The 6566-nt window shown below is 37.8% G+C and overlaps 1 pseudogene; it reads right to left on the reverse strand.

Moving 5' to 3' along the window:
- Window positions 1–405: 405 nt before the first annotated feature.
- Window positions 406–608, reverse strand: LOC126757729 (small nucleolar RNA U3; annotated as a pseudogene).
- Between the last annotated feature and the right edge of the window lie 5958 nt (window positions 609–6566).

Genomic DNA, 6566 nt, shown 5'->3' on the forward strand with positions numbered 1-6566 from the left:
ATATCCCCGAGCATGCCTTTGCCAAAAAGTCGTCTTTTCGCGACGATGGCAAAAGCCAAAAATCATAAATTGCACAACTTTCTGGTGCTTCTCGTAAAAATCTGCGTTGATATGTATTCACGATCATAAGTATACATACATACATATGTATTTACGCATGTTTGTAGGCGAAGCTGCTACAGCGGCATGGGGTGACAATCGGCGGCCATTACTTTACTTATGCCATAGAAATCTATTGCTACGAATATGGAAATGACAACGAAATAATGCAAATATGCATATTTCTAAAGATCATTCATTTCTTTGAAGAAATGAAAGGAATGAATGATCCTGAGAAATATAGTCTTAACTTTTCAACGGCCAACGCAGAATATTTCAACCAAAAGGAATTTATTCATTAAAATTACCACTTAGAAGTCGTTTTATCCGTTGTAAGCGAACGATTTTCGAAGAAACATCATTTCTAATATGCCACAAGACAAAATTAGAAATGAACTTCTTAAACCTCACGCTGTCAGATAAAACGATATACCTCGTCATCTCGGGTCGATTTCCAAAAAATGTCAATGAAGACTAACTACAGAAATGATCCTGTAAAGTATAGCCTTAATTTTTCAACGGCCAACGCAGAGTATTTCAATCAAAACATACGCAAAATAGTTGAGAATTCGCAGAAATGAAAGACAAACGAAAGAAAAAGAAGCATAACTTCAATAATGCACAAGCATACAAACATACATATGCGCACACATGTGAATATGTCATCAACCAAAGATTGAAACATTGTTCTACAAAAACAACAACAGCATAAGCATGCATGGCAACATTGTGTTGTTGGTAGAAAAGCCGAGCTGTGCCGAAAGAAACGAACAAACTATCGCCGATTGTCACCGCTTCGCTTGCTGCTCGAATATCTTCGCAGACAAGGTTGCGTAGATTCATATTAAGCAAGGTTGCGCAACCTGAATCTATCGCAACCTTTTCCGAACTCGTATATGAAGTATAACTTCAAAAAATAATTTTTTAGCTGATATTTAGTTCTGACTTAATCTTGAGCTGAGATTCATTCTAAAACTAAACGACATATAAAATTTTAGATTGGGTATGAGTCAACTCCTTTTTAGTTATCTGAGAGTACTACAAACCCAATTAATTTAATGTGAAAAGAAAATGGTATGTACTCGTATAATTTATTTCTTTTTGAGTTTGCGTTTTTATACTCTCGAAACAAAGTTGCTAAGGAGAGTATTATAGTTTTGTTCACATAACGGTTGTTTGTAAGTCCTAAAACTAAAAGAGTCAGATATAGGGTTATATATACCAAAGTGATCAGGGTGACGAGTAGAGTTGAAATCTGGATGTCTGTCTGTCCGTCCGTCCGTCCGTGCAAGCTGTAACTTGAGTAAAAATTAAGATATCATGATGAAACTTGGTACACGTATTTCTTGGCTCCATAAGAAGGTTAAGTTCGAAGATGGGCAAAATCGGCCTACTGCCACGCCCACAAAATGGCGAAAACCGAAAACCTATAAAGTGTCATAACTAAGCCATAAATAAAGATATTAAAATGAAATTGGCACAAAGGATCGCATTAGGGAGGGGCATATTTGGACGTAATTTTTTTGGAAAAGTGGGCGTGGCACCGCCCCCTACTATGTTTTTTTTACATATCTCAGAAACTACTACAGCTATGTCAACCAAACTCTATAGAGTCGTTTCCTTCAGGCATTTCCATATACAGTTCAAAAATGGAAGAATTGGAATAATAACCACGCCCACCTCCCATACAAAGGTTATGTTGAAAATCACTAGTGCGTTAACCGACTAACAAAAAACGTCAGAAACACTAAATTTTACGGAAGAAATGGCAGAAGGAAGCTTCACTCAGGCTGTTTTCTAAAATTGAAAATGGGCGTGGCGTCGTCCACTTATGGACCAAAAACCATATCTCAGGAACTACTAGAAAAGAAACTTGAGTGCATTTGTGTGTGAAAACAAACACACACTTGAGTTTTTAATTGAATACCGAGCTTTCGATGTGCCACTTTTCATTTTCTTTCGACGTACTAAATCATTCATTCATAATCAATCAAGAACTTTAAAGGCATATCAGACACACATATATATCCAGACACGCATATATAAATATGCCTTTTTCCCTCGCCGCTACTTTATTAGTGTGAGTAATGGCGAAGCATTTCATCTCTGCAATTTTCCAAGCACTCACCCAGCCAAGTGCGGCAAGCAACAAGCACTTTCGACGCGCGAGTGCGCCTACTTAGGCATGCCTCCATGTTAATGTATTGATATATGAGTGTGTATGAGTAAGGATTTTCTGCTGTGTATGTGGTCCCATGCCGGTTTGTGTGCGTGCATTAGTGTGCCGCTGTATCTCCTTAATTAACATTTAATTACTTATGACATTTGCTTTGCACGTGAGCGGATATTTTCAATGCTGAGAGCCCAGATATTTATTTTCAAATAATTCTGGAAATTGGAAAAAAAGGAAAGTCTGCTCTAAAGAAACGTTAGGCTAAACTGGCTGGCCCTCATGGCACACATACGTTAGGTTAAGTTGATCTGGTAGGCCAATGAGCCACGCATAGATCAGTTCTGGTCCTTTGCGATACCATGAAGTTCAATTGCTAAGCCCAAGAGGAGGATACCTGCGCTTGACGGGAATTTTAACAGAATCTGCGGCTTCGTTATCGATACCTCCTTCACAGTATCATACCGTGAGGACATTTACTGCAGTCTTCTCGTTCTGTCGGTCCCATTCTGCGGGCATGTGTCGTGATCAGATAGTGACCAGTTAGTATTCCCAACATGTTCCTATAGTCTCTTCTATCGAGTGCAAAAATGTATTTGGTATACTTTCCATCTACCGTTTTCCATATGATTTTTCCAGTTTCAAATTGTGCCCAGATAGCTCGTTCCATCGGGTTTTGGTTTTCTCGATCATGCTTCTGTCGAGACTGTCGTATGAACAATGCATACCGATTTTGCTGCGCAGTATTTAGCGAAGAGGTCTATAGGTGGCAGGTTTAGTACCAGTTCAAAAGCCGCCGTTAGAGTTGTTCTTAAAGCTCACGTTATGCACACACGGCACGCGTAGATCTTCAGGTTCACTTTAAAACGAGAGCAAGTTTACGTCGTCCAGGATGTCAACGCTTTTAGTGAAGTTTAGTAGAGACGGGATATCGAATTCTGATACTTCATCCAATCCGTTAAAGTGTGTAGCTCCTAGATATCTAAGCTGAATTCAAGATAAGACTTGACAGAAGAAGAGGAGGTTTCCCAGCGCCATAGATCCCGGCGCCCAGTCCAGTAGTCATTTTTAATCCGTCCATGTAGACGTTGAAATTTTCGCTGCCTTGAAACCTTTTCTCTCAGATAAACCGTGAGGTAAGGGATCAACTTAATCACCGACCTCATACATATCGAGCTATGCGCGACGGTTCTTGTACAAAATTAACTTTAGGTCGCCAATCTTTAAGCGGATTTCGTTGCCGAGCTTTCCAATGCAGTGTCAATTGATGATAGGTTGAGTTGCCTTTGTAGTGTATCACTAAGAGCTTATGATGACAGAATATAACCCTGATTCTGGTTGACTGTGCCGTTGGAAAGTTTAATAAATGCTTCGCCTATGTCATATGGACATATTCTATTTGTTCTATATTATTCCATATTTAAGGCGAACGTTTGAAGTGCAGTCCAAGTAGATCTCTGGAAAGATCTCAGCCAATTCGTAAGAAAATATAAGCAATACAATCCTCTATAAACGAAAATGAGGCTCTGCTGTAATCCGATAATAAGGAAATAGGTATTTTGAGTAACATTTAATTTCAGGTAATTTTTTGAAGAATACCATCTTATTAAAGACTGGAGTAAGAAACAACACCGCGTCCAAAAGTAAGGCGACGCGTAAACCATGTTTTTGTTTAGGAGACATATCTGAGAATGTGATGTTAACTCACTTCGTCTTTGTTCAATTAAATCAGGGCAGTTCCCTGGAGCATATCCCATTGCAAAGATTAAAGCACAACCCCTTCTTTTTTTCCTGTCTCCCTTGCAGCAAAATATTTGTAAACTGAAACAGTAAAGAAGTCGCCGACAAAATTTCAATTTTCCACTTGACGCTTGTGAAGCCAAAGAAAGCCAAAAATAAGTTAACATTTCGTTTTATGTCGAAATTGTGTGCAAATTTTGCTGTGCATATGGAATTAAGTGAATGCACGTGCTTTACACATTAACAATTCTACAATTTTCCATGCATACATTGTGTACACGCGCCACAGTGCCATTGCACCCCTGCAAGAACTCACTTGAACCACCTACCTACATATTCCAATCCAAGTTCTTTCATTTCGTCTGTAGATTATAAGTAAAGAAAACATTTGAGACATTCCTTTGCTTAGCAAATTTTGAACGCTGTTGTGGTTTTATTACACATTTAAGTTCTTGTCTTGTCTGTAGCCCAAAAAATTTGTTTTTCTTAATAACTTTTCCGTGAAATAGTTAGAAAATTGATCAGAGATCTCGCCGGCATCGTTATAATATCGAAAGGATCAGCGAAAACCATTTTGAAAGATCAGCTGGACCTAAGAATAGTGAAAACATTATTGATTTCAAAATCACTCAATTCGCGTTAACGTCTGTAAAACAATTCTTCCCGACTACCAGGATATCATGAAAAATTTTGTTACTGGCGGTGGGTCTTGAAGCTATGCCTACGACCAGGAAACACACGATCAATCGGCGAATATCGTGGCAAAGATGAGCTTAAGCCGAAAAACCACTTCAAAGCATGGCAAAAATCAAAGTTATGGTGACAGTTTTCTGACAATCGGAGTCAATTTAACATGTCTGTCTGCATGTATGTGTTCACACTCTCAAACATACACAATCGGCGATATCAGACCATCATTCTATGTGGCTGTCATAAAAACTGACCGATGAAAAGTAAATTCTTTTAAGGAACTATTTTCATTTGTGAAGGTTATAGCTTCAGTGGATCCGGAGTTAACGGTTTTTCTTATGTTAAATGAAATTGACAACATATGGAAACCCTCTTAAGAGTTATTGTTTATTTATCTCAAATAATTTTTCCTTCGGTTTATGCTATGGATATTGAGTATAAGAGCATCTGCGGGAGAGTTCCAGATTATACCTAGAAATTGTCTGCTCAGATTAGGTACTTGACTAAAATATATAAATACATATTGTATACTATATGCATCTGGTAATATTTGCCTATATTCAAGCCCTAAAGCTTAGGCTTAAACGACGACGATAGAACTAAGACTTTAATCAATACCACATTAAAACGATAAAGACTATTTTCACCCCATAACTTGCGAGAAAAAGATAAGTAAAGAAAACAGCAATAACAAATAGTTTATGCACACCAATCCACGCTTCGCTGCTACAAATAGACGAAAAATATTCACGCGGAATTGCTTGCCTGAGCAATTTCCCCTCAGCGAGAGCAAATTGCTGCTAAAGACCCTCACCCATGCACACCCATATGCATACACTTAACTTTTGCACCACACAGTCAACACTAATTTCTTTCACTAATTATGTGGGTGCTTACGCCCCGGTCGACTCTGCTACGAATTCCTCTCGAGCACTTGACTGCATGGGTACGAGGCACATTTTTAGGCGCAAAGCCACTATAAGCTTGCGGCAAGTGAGTGGTAAGTGACACAGCCTGTAGGTTCGTACGTGTGTCTGTTGGCAGTCGTTTATTCTTTGGCAGGAATAGTGCTGGTTTTAAAGGGTGTGTGTGTGCCACAAATTAATGTCTGAGACATTTTCGGTTGCTTTGGCATTTCGGTGACACCCGAAAGAATTCAAAAATGCATGCTTGCATATACTTATTCTCCTTGCCTGCGCGTCGTTTATGCTTGTACAGCAATTTTCAGCTCATATATTTTTAATATTACGGCTTTGCATGTCCTGGTTTATTGGAGTTTCTTCTTCTTGTTTCCGTTGGTTCAATAAATTGCAATTAATTTGTCGGAGGTCACACATTGCTGCCTAACAAGGTTTAAGTTAAAAGACACTTTTAATTAAAAATATACAGAAGCAAATAAATACTCTATTTGTGCATATCCAAGGGAAAATGTCGAAGGCAAGTGGTCTGAAATTCATTTCTTTATCTAATAGCTAAAGTTCTTAGATACTATTGTACTACATAATACCCAAACTAATTCTTTTGTGGGGTAAGCTTTTTTAAACTTAGACTAAGGACTTTTTTCGATTACATTTATTTGAAAAAAATAATGTCGTGAAATTTTCACAGATATTTTAATTTTTTTTTTTTTAAGTCTGCCAAACAACTAATTTTCATTTATTTCATTTGTACAAGTTATAACTTAAGGTTTTAACTAAAACAAGTATTTCTTTCACTTTAGATAATATTGTAAGGAGTTATTCTTCCAACGTGGGCGCATCTTTTTTCCGAGGGATCACCAAAAATGTCGCAATGGCCAAAATTTTCAGAATTTCTTTGCTAATAGTGTTTGTAATAATAAAATAATCTAATTAAATATTTCGTTTTT

Source organism: Bactrocera neohumeralis, chromosome 4 (assembly GCF_024586455.1).
Source record: "Bactrocera neohumeralis isolate Rockhampton chromosome 4, APGP_CSIRO_Bneo_wtdbg2-racon-allhic-juicebox.fasta_v2, whole genome shotgun sequence".
NCBI classification, from domain to species: domain Eukaryota; kingdom Metazoa; phylum Arthropoda; class Insecta; order Diptera; family Tephritidae; genus Bactrocera; species Bactrocera neohumeralis.